This window comes from Triticum dicoccoides, chromosome 7A (assembly GCF_002162155.2).
Source record: "Triticum dicoccoides isolate Atlit2015 ecotype Zavitan chromosome 7A, WEW_v2.0, whole genome shotgun sequence".
NCBI classification, from domain to species: domain Eukaryota; kingdom Viridiplantae; phylum Streptophyta; class Magnoliopsida; order Poales; family Poaceae; genus Triticum; species Triticum dicoccoides.
In genome coordinates, this window is record NC_041392.1 from 438836975 (window position 1) to 438858083 (window position 21109).

Genomic DNA, 21109 nt, shown 5'->3' on the forward strand with positions numbered 1-21109 from the left:
TTCTTCCTGGCATCACTCTATGAGGAGGAGGAGGAGGTTTTGGCATGTCAGCAACTGGCCAGTTCTCTTTTCCCTCCACTGGTTGCAGCACATGGTCATAAATCTTGTTGTACTCAGAGATAGAGTAGCATGGAGCAATATAATCATCTAGTTTTTTACCACATGTGTAAATTGCACTGATAGCATGAGGACAGGGCAAACCAGCCAGTTCCCAATATCTGCAAGAACATTTCCATGCCTCCAAGTTAACTGTGTACCTCCGATGCACATCTTCTTGAACTTCAAATCCTTCCTTCCCATTCCAAAGAACCTGACATAGCCCTGACCTCTTGATGTTCAGCTTCAATTTTTTGAAAACATTAGGGCAAATGGTTCCAGGCCAACTGTTAGATTTGTCTCTATTTTCCTGGATCCTTACCATGACCTTTTTCCTAATAATCTCATTTGCTGTAATAACAGGAAAGAACATTGCCTTCATTATAGCATTATTGAATGATTCACACAGATTATTCTCTACCGAGTCACACCAAGAACCAAGCTTGAAGTAGGCCCTGCTCCAATGCTCCGGTGCAGTTTTCAGGATGTCTTTAGCTCCTTCCACACTTTTTGGGCTAGTTTGGCTCTATTGTAATTAAATTGAGTAACATCAGATGATTTGGCACATGCCCAGAACATCTTTTGCAGTTTTTTGTCTCTGTGCACCTTTCTCCAGTTAGCATAAATATGCCTAGCACACATCCTATGCTCTGCTTCAGGCACAATTTCATTGACAGCCCTGATAAGACCCTGCCAAATGATATAAACATGTTCATTTGAGTAGATGTGACTACATAAAAATGGCTAGGTTCACCACCTATCTCCTCGATAAATTTATAACATGTGACTAGGTTCACCACCTACCTCCTCGACAAATTTATAACATGTGACTAGGTCCACCACCTACCTCCTCGACAATTTTATAACATGTGACTACATCAAAAAGAACAACATGAAGAATAAACGTTTGCTTGTAATGCCTTCTATTGGTCAGATATGAAGACCCATCCATCTTCATTGTTGCTTATCTGAAGATCCTTCTGAAGAAATGACAGGAACCAGTACCATGAGTCATATGATTCAACCTCAATTGTAGCCCAAGCAATGGGGTACATCTGATTGTTGGAATCTTTGCCAATAGCACATAGTATTTGGCCTGAGACTGACCCCTTCAGAAAGCACCCATCTAGACCCACAACTCTTCTACACCCAGCTAGGAAACCCTTTTTGCAGGTATCAAGACAAATATACATTCTTTGGAAAACTGGCTTGTCAAAAATTTCAGGATCTAGAGTCACTGCCACTGTGCTTCCAGGATTGCTTCTCACTAGTTCTAAGTGGTAGTCATAGACTCTAGAATACTCACCATTAGTCAAATCAGTGAGCTTTTCCATGACTAACTTTTTTGCTCTCTTGCACTGGGACAAGCTAACATCGGCTAGAAGATCCTCAAGTACTGCCTCCTGCATATGCTCTACATGCCAAGTAGGATTATGCCTGATCTGTCTGAAATACTTTTTGGCAATGACCGTGCTTGTGACAAGCTTGTTGCCCCTCCTAGGAATACATGTGTGCTCATTTTTATACCTCACAACTAACAACCAATCAGATCTTCTACTAATTGAGCCATAGATACTCCAAGGACAACCAGGCCAGGAACATTCTACACTGACCCTTTTCTTTTCATCTTTTGGAAATCTTAAATGGTGGAAATTTGCTAGCCCATACTTAACCAGTACCTGTTTGAATTCCCTGCTATCACGAAATGCCATGCCTAGAGCAAATTCTGGTTTGTCAGTACTGTCATCATAAACTCTGTGTGTTGTTTTCCTCCTTCTCACTTCACTTATCTCTCCATCACTACCTTCATCATATGACAAGTCGTCATCACTTTCAAAGTATGGTGTGTCTTCTCCATCTGAATCATCTAGCTTAAATGTTTCTGGGACAATATACTCTTCAGGCACATTGCATGGTTTTCCCTCCTCTTCTCTCAGCATGTTCTTTCTCACTTTGTCCTTCAATTCTTTAGCATATTTTCTCAACTCTAGCACTTCATCATCAGATGCTGAGCTATTGCTCTCTGCCGGGGGAATAGCATAGTCACTGTCAGATGAGCCATCACTTTCAGTGTGTACTTCTTCATCCTCATCTAAATGTGATTTCCCTTTGTCCTGCATTTGGCTGCTACCTCTCTTCACTGGCAATTTAGCACTGCTACTGCTAGGCTGGTAATACATATTGAGTATTTCCAAGCTTCTGGTTCTAATATATGTTCATCTGCATTTGGATTATTTTGCTGCTCTTGTACATGTTGCTGCTGGTCCTCTCCATGAAGTTCTTGTTCCTCCTCTAAATGATGTTGATGTTCCTCTGGATACTCATCTTGTGAAAAGTCATCAGGTATGTTGGAATATATGTCCATAACACCTGCATCAGTGGCATGTTTTGCCATCTCTAACACTGATTTTTGATCATGTAACATCACCAGAGCACTACTCATTGCACCATCTCTTATTAGACCAGGAAATTTCCAATGCAGTGTACTGTTGTTTAGTGCTTTCTCTGAACATCTAACTGTTGGGGAACGTAGTAATTTCAAAAAAAATTCTACGCACACGCAAGATCATGGTGATGCATAGCAACGAGAGGGGAGAGTGTTGTCTACGTACCCTCGTAGACCGGAAGCGGAAGCATTAGCACAACGCGGTTGATGTAGTCGTGCGTCTTCACGGCCCGACCGATCAAGCACCGAAACTACAGCACCTCCGAGTTCTAGCACACGTTCAGCTCGATGACGATCCCCGGACTCCGATCCAGCAAAGTGTCGGGGAAGAGTTCCGTCAGCATGACGGCGTGGTGACGATCTTGATGTTCTACCGTCGCAGGGCTTCGCCTAAGCACCACTACAATATTATCGAGGATTATGGTGGAGGGGGGCACCACACACGGCTAAGAGAACGATCACAAAGATCAACTTGTGTGTCTATGGGGTGCCCCCTGGCCACGTATATAAAGGAGTGGAGGAGGGGAGGGGCCAGCCCTCTCTATGGCACGCCCTCGGGGAGTCCTACTCCCATCGGGAGTAGGACTCCCCCTTTCCTAGTAGAACTAGGAGCCCTTCCAAGTAGTAGGAGTAGGAGGGGAGGAAAGGGAAGGGAAAAGGAGAACGAAGGAAGGGGGCACCCCCCCTTCCCTAGTCCAATTCGGACTAGACCAAGGGGAGGGGTGCGGCCACCCTTGAGGCCCTTTTCCTTCTTTCCCGTATGGCCCAATAAGACCCAATACGTATTCCCGTAACTCTCCGGTACTCCAAAAAATACCCGAATCACTCGAACCATTCCGATGTCCGAATATAGTCGTCCAATATATTGATCTTTACGTCTCGAGCATTTCGAGACTCCTCGTCATATCCCCGATCTCATCCGGGACTCCGAACTCCTTCGGTACATCAAAACTCATAAAGTCATAATATAACTGTCATCGAAACCTTAAGCGTGCGGACCCTACGGGTTCGAGAACTATGTAGACATGACCGAGACACGTCTCCGGTCAATAACCAATAGCGGAACCTGGATGCTCATATTGGCTCCCACATATTCTACGAAGATCTTTATCGGTCAAACCGCATAACAACATATGTTGTTCCCTTTGTCATCGGTATGTTACTTGCCCGAGATTCGATCGTCGGTATCTCAATACCTAGTTCAATCTCGTTACCGGCAAGTCTCTTTACTCGTTCCGTAATACATCATCTCGCAACTAACTCATTAGTTGCAATGCTTGCAAGGCTTTAGGTGATGTGCATTACCGAGAGGGCCTAGAGATACCTCTCCGACAATCGGAGTGACAAATCCTAATCTCGAAATACGCCAACCCAACAAGTACCTTCGGAGACACCTGTAGAGCACCTTTATAATCACCCAGTTACGTTGTGACGTTTGGTGGCACACAAAGTGTTCCTCTCGTAAACGGAAGTTGCATAATCTCATAGTCATAGGAACATGTATAAGTCATGAAGAAAGCAATAGCAACAAATTTAACGATCAAGTGCTATGCTAACGGAATGGGTCAAGTCAATCACATCATTCTCCTAATGATGTGATCTTGTTAATCAAATGACAACTCATGTCTATGGTTAGGAAACATAACCATCTTTAATCAACGAGCTAGTTAAGTAGAGGCATACTAGTGACACTCTGTTTGTCTATGTATTCACACATGTATTATGTTTCCGGTTAATACAATTCTAGCATGAATAATAAACATTTATCATGATATAAGGAAATATATAATAACTTTATTATTGCCTCTAGGGCATATTTCCTTCAGTCTCCCACTTGCACTAGAGTCAATAATCTAGTTCACATCGCCATGTGATTTAACATCAATAGTTTACATCACCATGTGATTAACACCCTAGTTCACATCGACATGTGACCAACACCCAAAGGGTTTACTAGAGTCAATAATCTAGTTCACATCGCTATGTGATTAACACCCAAAGAGTACTGAGGTGTGATCATGTTTTGCTTGTGAGAAAATTTTAGTCAACGGGTCTGCCACATTCAGATTCGTAAGTATTTTGCAAATTTCTATGTTAACAATGCTCTGCACAGAGCTACTCTAGCTAATTGCTCCCACTTTCAATATGTATCCAGATTGAGATTTACAGTCATCGGGATCGGTGTCAAAATTTGCATCGATGTAACCCTTTACGACGAACCTTTTGTCACTTCCATAATCGAGAAACATATCCTTATTCCACTAAGGATAATTTTGACCAATGTCCAGTGATCTACTCCTAGATCACTATTGTACTCCTTTGCCAAACTCAGAACAGGGTATACAATAGGTCTGGTACACAGCATGGCATACTTTATAGAACCTATGGCTGAGGCATAGGGAATGACTTTCATTCTCTCTCTATATTCTGTCGTGGTCGGGTTTTGAGTCTTACTCAACTTCACACCTTGTAACACAGGCAAGAACTTCTTCTTTGACTGTTCTATTTTTAACTACTTCAAAATCTTGTCAAGGTATGTACTCATTGAAAAAACTTATCAAGCATCTTGATCTATCTCTATAGATCTTGATGCTCAATATGTAAGCAGCTTCACCGAGGTCTTTCTTTGAAAAACTCCTTTCAAATACTCCTTTATGCTTTGCAGAATAATTCTACATTATCTCCAATCAACAATATGTCTTCCACATATACTTATCAGAAATGCTGTAGTGCTCCCACTCACTTTCTTGTAAATACAGGCTTCACCGCAAGTCTGTATAAAACTATATGCTTTGATCAACTTATCAAAGCGTATATTCCAACTCCGAGATGCTTGCACCAGTCCATAGATGGATCGCTGGAGTTTGCATATTTTGTTAGTACCTTTAGGATTGACAAAACCTTCTGGTTGCATCATATACAACTCTTCTTTAATAAATCCATTAAGGAATGCAGTTTTGTTTATCCATTTGCCAGATTTCATAAAATGCGGCAATTGCTAACATGATTCAGACAGACTTAAGCATAGATACGAGTGAGAAGTTCTCATCGTAGTCAACACCTTGAACTTGTCGAAAACCTTTTTGCGAAGATTCTAGCTTTGTAGATAGTAACACTACTATCAGCGTCCGTCTTCCTCTTGAAGATCCATTTAATCTCAATGGCTCGCCAATCATTGGGCAAGTCAATCAAAGTCCATACTTTGTTCTCATACATGGATCTCATCTCAGATTTCATGGCCTCAAGCCATTTCGCGGAATCTGGGCTCATCATCGTTTCCTCATAGTTCGTAGGCTCGTCATGGTCAAGTAACATGACCTCCAGAACAGGATTACCGTACCACTCTGGTGCGGATATCACTCTGGTTTACCTACGAGGTTCGGTAGTAACTTGATCTTAAGTTACATGATCATCATCATTAGCTTCCTCACTAATTGGTGTAGTAGTCACAGGAACAGGTTTCTGTGATGAACTACTTTCCAATAAGGGAGCAGGTAAAGTTACCTCATCAAGTTCTACTTTCCTCCCACTCACTTCTTTCGAGAGAAACTCCTTCTCTAGAAAGGATCCATTCTCAGCAACGAATATCTTGCCTTCGGATCTGTGATAGAAGGTGTACCCAACATTTTCTTCTGGGTATCCTATGAAGACGCACTTCTCCGATTTGGGTTTGAGCTTATCAGGTTGAAACTTTTTCACATAAGCATTGCAACCTCAAACTTTAAGAAACAACAGCTTAGGTTTCTTGCCAAACCATAGTTCATACAGTGTCATCTCAACGGATTTAGATGGTGCCCTATTTAACGTGAATGTAGCTGTCTCTAATGCATAACCCCAAAACGATAGCGGTAAATCAGTAAGAGACGTCATAGATCGCACCATATCTAATAAAGTACGGTTGCGACGTTCGGACACACCATTACATTGTGGTGTTCCAGGTGGCGTGAGTAGTGAAACTTTTTCACATTGTTTTAACTGAAGTACAAACTCGTAACTCAAATATTTACTTCTGCGATCATATCGTAGAAACTTTTATTTTTGTTACGATGATTCTCCACTTCACTCTGAAATTCTTTGAACTTTTCAAATATTTCAGACTTGTGTTTCATCAATTAGATATACTCATATATGCTCAAATCATCTGTGAAGATCAAAAAATAATGATACCTGCCACGACCCTCAATATTCATCGGACCACATACATCAGTATGTATGATTTCCAACAAATCTGTTGCTCGCTCCATTGTTCTGGAGAATGGAGTCTTAGTCATCTTGCCCATGAGGCATGGTTCGCAAGCATCAAGTGATTCATAATCAAGTGATTCCAAAAGTTCATCGGCATGGAGTTTCTTCATGCGTTTTACACCAATATGACCTAAACGGCAGTGCCACAAATAAGTTGCACTATCATTATTAACTTTGCATCTTTTGGTTTCAATATTATGAATATGTGTATCACTACGATCGAGATCCAATGAACCATTTTCATTGGGTGTGTAACCATATAAGATTTTATTCATGTAAACAGAACAACAACTTATTCTCTTACTTAAATGAATAACTGTATTGCAATAAACATGATCAAATCATATTCATGCTCAACGCAAACACCAAATAACACTTATTTAGGTTCAACACTAATCCCAAAAGTATAGGGAGTGTGCGATGATGATCATATCAATCTTTGAACCACTTCCAACACACATCGTCACTTCACCCTTAACTAGTCTCTGTTCATTCTGCAACTCCCGTTTCGAGTTACTACTCTTAGAAACTGAACCAGTATCAAATACCGGGGGGGGGGGGTTGCTATGAACACTAGTAAAATACACATCAATAATCCGTATATCAAATATACCTTTGTTCACTTTGCCATCCTTCTTATCCGCCAAATACTTGGGGCAGTTCTGCTTCCAGTGACCAGTCCCTTTACAGTAGAAGCACTTAGTCTCAGGCTTAGGACCAGACTTGGGCTTCTTCACTTGATCAGCAACTTGCTTTCCGTTCTTCTTGAAGTTCCCCTTCTTCCCTTTGCCCTTTTCTTGAAACTAGTGGTCTTGTCTACCATCAACACTTGATATTTTTCTTGATTTCTACCTTCATTGATTTCAGCATTGCGAAGAGCATGGGAATCGTTTCTATTATCCCTTGCATATCATAGTTCATCACGAAGTTCTACTAACTTGGTGATGGTGACTAGAGAATTCTGTCAATCACTATCTTATCTGGAAGATTAACTCCCACTTGATTCAAGCGATTGTAGTACCCAGACAATCTGAGCACATGCTCACTGCTTGAGCTATTCTCCTCCATCTTTTAGCTATAGAACTTGTTGGAGACTTCATATGTGCACTAAACTATCAAGTAGTCATCATATTGAGCTAGCCAAACATTCATAACGTCTGCATCTGCTCCTGCAATAGGTTTTGTCACCTAGCGGTGCATCAAGGACATAATTCTTCTGTGCAGCAATGAGGATAAACCTCAGATCACGGATCCAATCCGCATCTTTGCTACTAACATCTTTCAACTTAGTTTTCTCTAGGAACATATATAAAACATAGGGAAGCAACAACGCGAGCTATTGATCTACAACATAGATATGCTAATACTACCAGGACAAAGTTCATGATAAATTAAAGTTCAATTAATCATATTACTTAAGAACTCCCACTTAGATAGATATCCCTCTAATCCTCTAAGTGATCACGTGATCCAAATCAACTAAACCATGTCCGATCATCACGTGAGATGGAGTAGTTTCAACGGTGAACATCACTATGTTGATCATATCTACTATATGATTCACGCTCGACCTTTCGGTCTCCGTGTTCCAAGGCCATATCTGTTATATGCTAGGCTCGTCAAGTTTAACCTGAGTATTCCGCGTGTGCAACTGCTTTGCACCCGTTGTATTTGAACGTAGAGCCTATCACACCCGATCATCACGTGGTGTCTCAGCACGAAGAACTTTCGCAATGGTGCATACTCAGGGAGAACGCTTATACTTTAATAATTTAGTGAGGGATCATCTTATAATGCTACCGTCAATCAAAGCAAGATAAGATGCATAAAAGATAAACATCACACGCAATCAATATAAGTGATATGATATGGCCATCATCATCTTGTGCTTGCGATCTCCATCTTCGAAGCACCGTCATGATCACCATCGTCACCGGCGCGACACCTTGATCACCATCGTAGCATCGTTGTCGTCTCGCCAATCTTATGCTTCCACGACTATCGCTACCGCTTAGTGATAAAGTAAAGCATTACAGCGCAATTGCATTGCATACAATAAAGCGACAACCATATGGCTCCTGCCAGTTGCCGATAACTCGGTTACAAAACATGATCATCTCATACAATAAAATTTAGCATCATGTCTTGACCATATCACATCACAACATGCCCTGCAAAAACAAGTTAGACGTCCTCTACTTTGTTGTTGCAAGTTTTATGTGGCTGCTACGGGCTTAGCAAGAACCGTTCTTACCTACGCATCAAAACCACAACGATAGTTTGTCAAGTTGGTGCTGTTTTAACCTTCGCAAGGACCGGGCGTAGCCACACTTGGTTCAACTAAAGTTGGAGAAACTGACACCCGCCAGCCACCTGTGTGCAAAGCACGTCGGTAGAACCAGTCTCGCGTAAGCGTACGCGTAATGTCGGTCCGGGACGCTTCATCCAACAATACCGCCGAACCAAAGTATGACATGCTGGTAAGCAGTATGACTTATATCGCCCATAACTCACTTGTGTTCTACTCGTGCACAACATCAACGCATAAAACCTAGGCTCGGATGCCACTGTTGGGGAACGTAGTAATTTCAAAAAAATTCCTACGCACACGCAAGATCATGGTGATGCATAGCAACGAGAGGGGAGAGTGTTGTCTACGTACCCTCGTAGACCAGAAGCGGAAGCGTTAGCACAACGTGGTTGATGTAGTCGTACGTCTTCACGGCCCGACCGATCAAGCACCGAAACTACGGCACCTCCAAATTCTAGCACACGTTCAGCTCGATGATGATCCCCGGACTCCGATCCAGCAAAGTGTCGGGGAAGAGTTCCATCAGCACGACGGCGTGGTGACGATCTTTATGTTCTACCGTCGCAGGGCTTCGCCTAAGCACCGCTACAATATTATCGAGGATTATGGTGGAGGGGGGCACCGCACACGGCTAAGAGAACGATCACAAAGATCAACTTGTGTGTCTATGGGGTGCCCCCTGGCCACGTATATAAAGGAGTGGAGGAGGGGAGGGGCCGGCCCTCTCTATGGCGCGCCCTAGGGGAGTCCTACTCCCACCGGGAGTAGGATTCCCCCTTTCCTAGTAGAACTAGGAGCCCTTCCAAGTAGTAGGAGTAGGAGGGAAGGAAAGGGAAGGGAAAAGGAGAAGGAAGGAAGGGGGCGCCCCCCTTCCCTAGTCCAATTCGGACCAGACCAAGGGGAGGGGTGCGGCCACCCTTGAGGCCCTTTTCCTTCTTTCCCATATGACCCAATAAGGCCCAATACGTATTCCCGTAACTCTCCGGTACTCCGAAAAATACCCGAATCACTCGGAACCTTTCCGATTTCCGAATATAGTCGTCCAATATATCGATCTTTACGTCTTGACCATTTCGAGACTCCTCGTCATATCCCCGATCTCATCCGGGACTCCGAACTCCTTCGGTACATCAAAACTCATAAACTCATAATATAACTGTCATCGAAACCTTAAACGTGCGGACCCTACGGGTTCGAGAACTATGTAGACATGACCGAGACACGTCTCCGGTCAATAACCAATAGCGGAACCTGGATGCTCATATTGGCTCCCACATATTCTACGAAGATCTTTATCGGTCAGACCGCATAACAACATACGTTGTTCCCTTTGTCATCGGTATGTTACTTGCCCAAGATTCAATCGTCGGTATCTCAATACCTAGTTCAATCTCGTTACCGGCAAGTCTCTTTACTCGTTCCGTAATACATCATCTCGCAACTAACTCATTAGTTGCAATGCTTGCAAGGCTTTAGGTGATGTGCATTACCGAGAGGGCCCAGAGATACCTCTCCGACAATCGGAGTGACAAATCCTAATCTCGAAATACGCCAACCCAACAAGTACCTTCGGAGACACCTGTAGAGCACCTTTATAATCACCCAGTTACGTTGTGACGTTGGTGGCACACAAAGTGTTCCTCTGGTAAACGGGAGTTGCATAATCTCATAGTCATAGGAACATGTATAAGTCATGAAGAAAGCAATAGCAACAAATTAAACGATCAAGTGATATGCTAACGGAATGGGTCAAGTCAATCACATCATTCTCCTAATGATGTGATCCCGTTAATCAAATGACAACTCATGTCTATGGTTAGGAAACATAACCATCTTTAATCAACGAGCTAGTTAAGTAGAGGCATACTAGTGACACTCTGTTTGTCTATGTATTCACACATGTATTACGTTTCCGGTTAATACAATTCTAGCATGAATAATAAACATTTATCATGATATAAGGAAATATATAATAACTTTATTATATGCCTCTAGGGCATATTTCCTTCACTAACATGGTCTGCAAGATTGTTTTTCAGTTCTTCGAGGCTCAATTTTGACAGATGAACCATGGACATGCCATGTGTACCACCCAAATACTGCCACTCTGTACCATCATGGTGAAATTCCCCTTCGAAATGAAACCTGATTGAAAGATAATCCAAAGGATCCATGCCTCAAATCTGCTCAAGAAAATGAAAAAAATTCTGAATAAATAAACCTGCTTTCAGTTCAATCATAACTAAATCAACCCTAAATACTCTAATCCGAGGGAAATCAGAGCAACAAAATAGTCATACATAAACTACAGAATCAAGCACTACATACATGGCAACAAGAAAAAGAAAAAACCCTAGATGATGTCGAAATCCCCCAAAATCACATCAACTCCAACCTAAAACAGAGAAGAAAGGAGGGATTTCAGCCGATACATACGGGTCTCCATATCGATGTGACTAACCTGTTGTCGCGCCGGAGAATGATGCTCTGTTCATGCCGTCAATGGCTCACCGCCAGACCTCGTCGCTGCCGTCGGAGGGAGATTGGAAAGGCGAACAGAGGAAGGGAGGCGAACGGGCAGGGAAGAGAGGGCGGCTGGGTCGAACCAGCTCGGGGGGGGGGGGTCATCTAGACCACACCCAAACCTGCCCCTATCGACGTGGCCGGTCGGTGGGCTCGTCCTGGCCTCCGCGCAGGAAAAACAGCCCTTCCAAACCACTCGAGATGGGTCTAGGGGGTGTTTTGTCTGGTTTGACATAGTTCAGGGGATTAAGTCTCTGGTTTTAGACGTGTGGGGGTTATCTGTCCCTTAACTGATAGTTCTGGGGGGGGGGTATCTATACTTTTTTCCTGGAAAGGGCGATGCCACGGGCGTGGGGATTGCACAAGGAGGCAAAGTTCTAGGATATCGAGAATAACATCTTTGAGGTGAGGTTTGGCAGCGAAGGTGGTTGGCGTCATGCACTCAATAATGGCCCGTGGCAATTTGACTTCCATGTGCTCGTGTTAAAGGATTATGTGGGAGATGTTCGTCCTTCTGAGATGGTCTTTGATACGATGGAGATGTGGGTGATAGTCCCGGATCTGCCATTAGATATGAGGACGAAATCATTTGGAAAAGCTTTGGGAGATTGGTTGGGAGAAGTGGTGAAAGTAGATGTTGAGAAGGATGGCTTTGCTAAAGGGAAGTATCTTAGAGTGCGGGCTAAAATCTCGATCTTTGAGCCCTTGATCCATCGTGCCCGGCTAAGGACCTCACTGGAGGACTTGGAGGGGACGTGGTGTGATTTTACCTATGAAAAGATCCCGCATTTTTGCTTTGATTGTGGTAGACTTGTGCATGGTAAGGGTGTGTGTGAGGCGCCAGTGGATCGCTCAAGTCAATGGGGCCTCTGGCTTAGAGCTTCACCAGGAAGGGGTTCTTCATCGCTGAAGGAGAATTCGCATGTTGGGGCGTCCAGTTCTTTTACTGGTGGGGGCTCACGTTCTGATGACAAGGATAAATCGAAGTACAGTAAAGCTTCTGCTCGGGAACAACTTGTTAAAAGGAACTTAAACGCGACGTTTTCACAATCGGCTAACTCTCGCACTGGCGGAGTAACGCCGAAGGAGCAGAGGGAGGTGAACAGCCCAACAAAGAGAGCTTCACACATGGATGATATGCACAGCAGTGATCTGAGGAGGAAGTTGGAGCAGAAAAAAGAAAAAGAGCTAAGGGCTGAATTGACTAGACGGCAAGAAGAAGGGAGGAGTGGTTCTCCACGTCGGGAACAGGGCAATACAACCACTAAACCAGACGTGCGGCAGCGCGGGTCGGCTACCGATGGGGCCTGGCGCCATGCAGGTGCGTATCGCGAGGCGGACAGCCATGTAGATCGTGGGGCGGAGGCGAGGCACCGTTCGGCTTCCCATGCAGATGATCGGCTGGACCGGGCTGGTCGCGATGATTATTTCAGCCGTGTTTCGCCAGGGCAGAGAGACAGGATTCGAGGTAGATATATCCTCAGGCCAAGGTACCTGGGCGAAATGGAGAGAGGCTCACACCAGGTTTATAGAGAGAAGGAGTCAGGAAGAAAGCGTCCCCCAAAACAGGTGTGGGTAGCCAAAGGTGACCCGGATAGAACGGTACATCATGATACATTCATTAGAGAGACGAGGCAGAAGACAACTTCTGTTTTTGATTGTATGGAAGACTCTAAGGCATCGGCGGACCTCGCAGGGCGGGGCCGCCGGGACCAATGAATTGCTTGGCCTGGAACTGTCAAGGACTGGGGTTGGACTCGACAGTAGGCGAACTTCGGGACCTCATACAGTCACACAACCCAGCGGTGGTTTTCTTATCAGAAACAAAAAAGAGTGCGAAGGCTATGGAGAGATTGAAGTGGAGACTTGGTTTCAGAAGCGGAGTGGCTGTGGATTGTAATGGGAGGAGTGGAGGACTTGCATTATGGTGGAGAGAGCATATACAAGTCACTATCAGGCCATGGTGCCCGTACTTTATTGATGCTGAGATTACCTCGGATGGGCAAACTTGGAGATTCACTGGAATCTACGGGGAGCCCAAAACGGAGTTGAGGAAGAAGACTTGGGATGCGATTAGATACTTAAGGTCCCAGGATGAGCTACCATGGCTATGTGTGGGGGGCTTTAATGAAGTCCTTGTAAGATCAGAACAAAGTGGCGGCAACCCGAGGAGTTTTGCCCAAATGCAGGCGTTCAATGACTGCCTAACTGACTGCGGTTTGGCGGACTTGGGCTTCTCGGGCTATCAGTTTACATGGGACAATAAACAAGCAAACCAGGACAATGTTCAAGTCAGGTTAGATAGGGCAACCTGCACCGGTGATTTTATGGGTTTGTTTCCGGGCACGGCCGTGGAGAACATTCTCACGGAGGAATCTGATCACATGGCAATCCTGGTGCGAGTTCGGGATATGGAGACAATGCAACCGAGGGGGGACCGCCCCTTTCGGTTCGAGGAAATGTGGCTGCGGCACAAGGGCTATGAGGCGATGATGCAGCGGACATGGGAGCAAGTGCGGGGGCGGAACAAGTCTCCCAGACAGGTGTGTGGCAGGCTACATGAAATAACAAAGTCGCTGCGCGGATGGGGGCGCATGGTGTTTGGGTCAATTAGGAGGCAAATTCAAAGGCTAAAAACAGACTTCTTGGATGCAAAAGAGCGAGCCTTAGTCACTGGACTAACGGCGGAAGTGCGCGAGATTGAGGGTCAGCTAAAGGAAGTTTATGAAAGGGAGGAGATTATGCAGAAACAACGCTCACGTGTAGACTGGCTCAAGGCGGGGGACCGGAATACCCAATATTTCCAGAACCGGGCCTCCCATCATAAGAGAAAGAACACGGTGAAGTCGTTGCGGTGGGAAAATGGTACGAGGTGTACGGATAATGATGGCATGCGGGAGCTGGCGGCTTCATTCTATGAGCACCTATTCGCATCAAAGGGATCCACCCAGCCAGAGAGGCTACTAGATCTTTTTCACCCTGTCATTTCTGAGGATATGAATGGTAAGCTGACAGCGCCTATTTCAGATGATGAGATTGAGCGGGCACTGTTTCAGATGGGGCCTACGAAAGCTCCCGGACCGGATGGCCTACCTGCCTTGTTTTATCAGAGACACCGGTCTCTGTTAAAAGAGGACGTGTGTGCAGCAGTTAGGGGGTTTCTGTCAGGGGAAGCTACTCCGGATTCGTTTAATGACACTGTGATAGTGATGATACCGAAAGTTAGCTCACCGGAGCTGATGTCTCAGTTTAGGCCAATAAGTTTGTGTAATGTGCTCTATAAGATTGCTACTAAAGTTTTGGCTAATAGGCTCAAGAGGATCTTACCGGTGTTGATTTCTGAGGAACAGAGCGCCTTTGTACCAGGGAGGCTCATGACAGATAATATTTTAGTGGCCTATGAGTGCACCAATGCCATTAGAACGAGGAAGAGGAAGACTCCGTTGTGTGCAGTGAAGCTAGATATGATGAAGGCGTATGATCGAGTTGAATGGATCTTCTTAGAGCATATGTTGGTTAGATTTGGTTTCGATCAAAGGTGGGTTCAGATGATTATGCGATGTGTCACCTCGGCGCGTTTTTCTGTGAAACTTACGGTGGCTTCTCGAGACCTTTCCTCCCATCCAGAGGACTACGACAGGGTGATCCTCTTTCGCCATACCTTTTCCTATTTTGTGTGGAAGGTTTTTTTGCTCTACTAAGGGCTACACAGAATGAGAATAATCTCAAGGGGGTGTCATTTGGGAGCACTGGCCCCCATGTCACTCACCTTCTATTCGCGGACGATAGTATTGTCTTTCTGGAGGGGAACCGCGGCAGTTTTGAGGCGTTGAGGGACATACTTAGAGTTTATGAGGAAGCCTCGGGACAAAAGGTAAATCTTCAAAAGTCTTCAGTGTTCTTTGGTAAAGGATGTAGGGATGCAAGTAAGGCTGAATTGCTTGGGGTTATTGGCATCAACTCTGAAGCTTTGAGTGAAAGGTATTTAGGACTGCCGACACTGGTTGGGAAGTCCAAAGAGGGGACTTTTAAATATGTTAAAGAGAGCTCTGCGGGGAAAGTAACAGGATGGAAGGGGCAAGGGCTGTCAAAAGCGGCAAGGGAGGTCCTAGTCAAGTCGGGACTCCAAGCCACACCAACTCTCACTATGAGCTGCTTCCAACTCACCAAGAAAATGTGTCGGAACCTGACTTCTATTTCGTCTAACTTCTGATGGGGAGAAGCAAATTGGGAGAGGAAGGTGCACTGGCTTGCATGGAAAAAGATGTGTAGGGCTAAGAAAGAAGGAGGAATGGGCTTTCGGGATCCAGAAGCTTTTAACTAAGCTCTGCTGGCCAAACAAGCCTGTCGCGTGCTGCAGTACCCAGATTCTTTGTGTGCTAGGGTGCTCAAGGCAAGGTATTTCCCCCATGGATCAATCTTGAATGCCACCTGCCCTGCTGGCGGCTCGTTCACTTTCAGAAGTATTATTCATGGTCGGGAGCTGTTGCGTGAGGGACTAGTGTGGAGGATTGGAGATGGCACATCGATAAAAATCCACCATGATAACTGGCTCCTGCGCCAGGGAAGCCTTAAGCCACTTGGGCAGCAGTACATTGCAGGGATCACTCATGTGCGCCACCCTGAATGAATCCGGTGTTGCATGGGACATGGCTAAGGTGGAAATGATGTTTACTCCTAGGGATGTGGAGGATATAAAGCAGATTGTGATAGGTGGACCGAATATGAGGGAGTATGTGGCATGGAACTTCACCAATAATGGACATTTTTTAGTCAAGTCGGCATATCATCTTCGCATGAGTTTGAATGGTGTCAAGACCGGACAGTCGGGTTCTTCGATGCCAAGCAGGGAGCATAAATCATGGATGGCGCTGTGGGACACTAACGCTCCGGGGAAGGCAAAGATCCATGCATGGCGCCTCTTGAAGAACGGGCTGGCTGTTGGCTCCGAGCTCCATCGGCGTCGAATAAAGCCGGGCGTGTTTTGCTGTGCATGTGGACGCGAAGAGACGACGTATCACCGGTTCTGGGAGTGCCCTCATTCAGCGATGTTTTGGAAATACCTGTGTGAAGACAAGGGCGAGTCGGTGATGCTGCCGCCGATGATGGATGGCTCACTTAACAGCTTGGTTTCTTGGCTGAAGGGTTGGTTTGCCGACGCGGGAGCAGCAGAAAGAGAGACGATGATTCATGCCCTCTATGGTCTATGGTGCGCAAGGAATGAAACGCGCGATGGGAAAAGAATCCAGGACGCTCGTGAGCTAGCTTAGAAAGTGCACGCACATATACAAGAGTGGCGCCAAGTTCATATGGAGGAGCGGAACACCAAGGAAACAAGGAGACCGGACAAGTGGAAGCCGCCGGAGCCTGGGTGGATCAAGGCGAATGCCGACGGAGCTATGGCGAGGGCACATGACCGGGGGGGGAGGAGGCGTGGTCCTAAGGGATCACCACGGTGCTTTCAGGGGAGGGACTTCTATCTTCTTCCCGAGCATCACTACTCCACTTCTTGCAGAGATTCTAGCGGCTAGAAGTGCTGTGCAGTTGGCACTAGACATGGACGTTCAGCGCCTTCATGTGGAGCTGGATAATCAGGAGGTGGTGACAATGCTGAATGAAGAACGAAGGAACCTCTCCACCTTTGGTCCGGTCGTGGAAGAGATAAAGGAGATGTTGAGGTTGCGGCACGAGTTTAGAGTTAGCTGGGTTCGGCGCTTGGCTAATGGAGCAGCGCATGGGTTAGCAAGAGAGGGGGTGTGCAATGAGGTGTCTAGCGTTTATGAATTTCCTCCGGATTGTATTATTCAGGTTGTAGTGGATGAGATCCCGAACTTTGTTTAAGTTTTAAATAAATGCAAGTTCCCCTCAAAAAAAAAAAAACAAGTCGATGCCGATGCACCTGTGCCATTTACAGTGTTCGACATCTGATCAATGGTGTCCCTATTGCAATTTTACCCTAGCGCCACATTTACTGTCTTACTGACACAGTGGAACAGCAACAAGCTCAAGCTGGCCCTAGTCTAGAAGCAGTTTGCAACCACACCAACCTAGTTCCCACCACCTTGCCCTCCCTCTGGGCTCCTTACCCTCCTCTGCTTTGCTGAACTCTCGGCAGCTTCGCCCTGCGCCTTGCGCTTCTCCCATGAGCCATTATTGGTGAGGAAGAAGTCTTTGACCTGACGGGCAATCTTGTCATCCCCTGAATATGAGATCTTCACCTTCAGGTTGTTGTAAGTACATGATGTTTCACTTGGATCGGTGTTATCTCTGCTGTTGCAGGCCTTCTATAGAACAATGAACCAGTGTAAAGGATTAGCCACATGCTTAAACTCTCGTAGCAAACATTCATCAAAGTTATACATTGTACGTACCTTGTCGAGATGAATGAAAATGTTCTCTAAGTTGGGAGATTTCTCAAGCATGGTTGATAATGCATTAAACTCGCTATCTATACACCATTCACCGAGGGATAGAGTCCTCAGGTTTTCGAACACAGGGCAGTTCTCCAGTTCCGTCGTCAGCAGAACCTGCACATTAGTGTTGAAGTTGGTACTGATGGTCCACTGACATGTGACATCTAGCATATTGTCTACCGACTAGAAAATAACCAACCAAGCTAGTTCTATGGCATTCCATATTTAAGATATCACGTAGGACACCAAAAACCAGACAGTAAGCAAAGTTCAAAAAGCCACAGAGACTAGTGGTTGAAACCTTTGTAGAGATAAGATGTTAAGACTGTGAAGGTAGTAACTTCAATGTTCTTTTTTCTTGCAGCAGGCAACTATCCAATAGGCTGATCCACTAGTAAAATGATACTAGGTCATGCTAAAGCTGATATTTGAGTGGTCAATGTCTCAACGATGTAATTTCAGCTCTTCATCTAGACAAATTCATAATGACTTGAGAGATTCACCACCAGAAGAAGAAATACCAAAATGTTATTCACACATTGTTGCATTACATTTCAAGATGGTACTCTAGCCTCTTACCTCCTTCCCATGCAGAAAGCATAAAAGAACGAGAAGGTGATAGTATCAGCAACATGAATAAACGTACCTCTCCTCAATGAGCTGACAAGTTCATTGTTCTCACATTCGAGAGGCTGTGAAAAATACGTTTGCCACCATAAACTACAATATCACCGCTTCCAGGATGCTCACAATCCCTTGCATGCTCATCAGCAACTGCACAGCTATCATCATCAGATTGAGTTTGAGATTCACTGACGTCAGAGTCCTCAGCATCAGTATATGTGTCGCCATCGTCCTCATCATCCTGTACTGACCATGGGCGAGCATGTTGCAAGCAAGCGTCATCAAGCATGATAGTGGCTGCCACTAGTGACCCCGAGTTCTTGATCTGAGGAACAAAACTGCAAGGTCTGATGCAGCGCAGGGCTGCAAGATTCGAAGCATCAACCGTGAGGTCGTTAAAGATTTTGCAGTTGACCATGGTCAAACGCTTGAGTGAGGTTGATCGAATCTCCGTGGCATATATGAGAGCTTTCCTGAGCTCTAGTTCTTCCAAAGAAGTACACCTAGAACAGAGCCCCGAGAGGGAGCGGCTGTCCAAGGACACGTTGGCGAGCTGCAAGATGTTGAGGTTGCCAGAAAGGAAGACCGTGCATTCCAGCTTGAGGATTGGGCGGTGATGCTTCGCGGATAGCTGGATAGCTGTGGCATTGTGCCCGAGAGCATGAACGATCCACGTGTTGGCGTCGTCGTGGTTCCAGTGCAGCCGGAGCGTGTTCAACGACTTGCGGTCCCGCCGGAGAAGCAGGTGCTTGACGAACTCGGCGTACCAATCCTGGTCAACGCGGCGGGAGCAGGCGCACAGCCGGCGGATGTCGAGGCACGGCGCGGAGGCCCAGGTGCGGCGCCACCGCCTGGCGAGCGCGCTCGTGCGGACCACCTCCCACGCCTTCATGTAGGAGAAGACGTGGTGGCACAGGTCGTCCGTGAGGTCGCTGATGCGGTCGCGCCCCCCTGAAGCATTTTCTCGAACAGGTTGCCTGCACGGACAACGACGATCAGCTTCATCAACCCGCACGGGGAAAGAAAATCTTGGCAAACGCGCAGCAAGAAACCAAGAAGAGCTAGCGATGCTGCATTGCGACGAACGGACTCGAGATCGGAACAAGAACTCGTTAGGATTATGGTCCCTCGCATGGCCGGCAGCGGAAGGGAGGAGAAGAACTTACGGGGTGGTTGAGGCTGGCTGGATGAAATCGGCCGACGGGCGGGCGTTCTCGGCTCTCGCTGCTTAAAGCATCTCCAACAACAGCCGCGCTAACCACCGCATGCAAAAAGCCTGTTTACCACGTGCGCTAGGGTTGGTTTGCGCGTTCGCCTGCGCTGGCTTCAATAGCCGTGCTATAATGCAGCGCGCGCCGCTCTAATAAAACGCAAAAATACAGCACACGCGACTCGCCGGGCATTTTACGTATATGATATTTTGGACAAAAATAAACGTGCGAAATTTGACACAAACAAGTTGATGAATAAAAATTCATGCCCACAAGTTCAAAATCATGCTCACAAGTTCATCCAACCAAGTCCAAATGCAAACTAAAGTTCAAGACATGAAAGACACATCAATCTTCATCTTCCTCGTCTTTTTCGCCTCCGAAGACGAATCTTCCTCCCTCTCCTCATCACGCACCGCATCATGTGAAGCTCCGACGGTGTTGGCAAGATCTTCAACGGCATCTTCATGGGAATGTGTGTGAGAAGGCACATCGAAAGACATTGCACCCATGGCGGCCGGAGGTGCACCCATGCCTCCCATGAGAGAAGCAAAACTCATGCCTCCCATGGCGGCCATAGCGCCGGAGGGTGCTCCAAAGCCACCCATGCCTCCCATGGCGGCCGGAGGTGCACCCATGCCTCCCATGGCGGCCGGAGGTGCACCCATGCCTCCCATGGCGGCCGGATGTGCACCCATGCCTCCCATGGCTCCGAAGCCACCCATGCCTCCCATGGCGCCGAGGCCACCGCCACCCATGGCGCCGAAGCCACCGCCACCCATTGCACGAACCAAGGCCTTTTTTGGATCAAGACATCTTGTTGGGCAAGATTGACATACTTTTTTTGCGCCGCATTGAGGTTAGATGTGTCCAAGAAGAACAAGTGCTTCTCCCATTCCAACAACTTAGCTCGCCCCTCGTTGCTCACTTTCCTCTCCTCCAAAGCCACCTTTCTCTCCTCGGCCGACACCCTTCTCTCCTCGGCTGCCAACCTCCTCTCCTCGGCCACGGCATCTTGGTTCCTTGCCATTTTCCTCACCTCATTGGCTTCGACCCTTGCCTTCACAATAGCTTCCATAGCATTTTTGAGCTCATCATCTCATTTCCTCTTCTTCTTTTCGGTTTTGTGTTTCTTGCACCCATCCGGTCGTTTTGGCTTCGAGTATGAAACCGAGTTGGGTGTGGGGCTTCTCTTGCCATCGTCACTTGATCCATCATCCTCCTCCTCATCATCATTCAT

At 46.1% G+C, this 21109-nt stretch overlaps 1 pseudogene; it reads right to left on the reverse strand.

The window, feature by feature from the left end:
- Window positions 1-17498: 17498 nt before the first annotated feature.
- LOC119331246 lies at window positions 17499-19793 on the reverse strand (annotated as a pseudogene).
- Between the last annotated feature and the right edge of the window lie 1316 nt (window positions 19794-21109).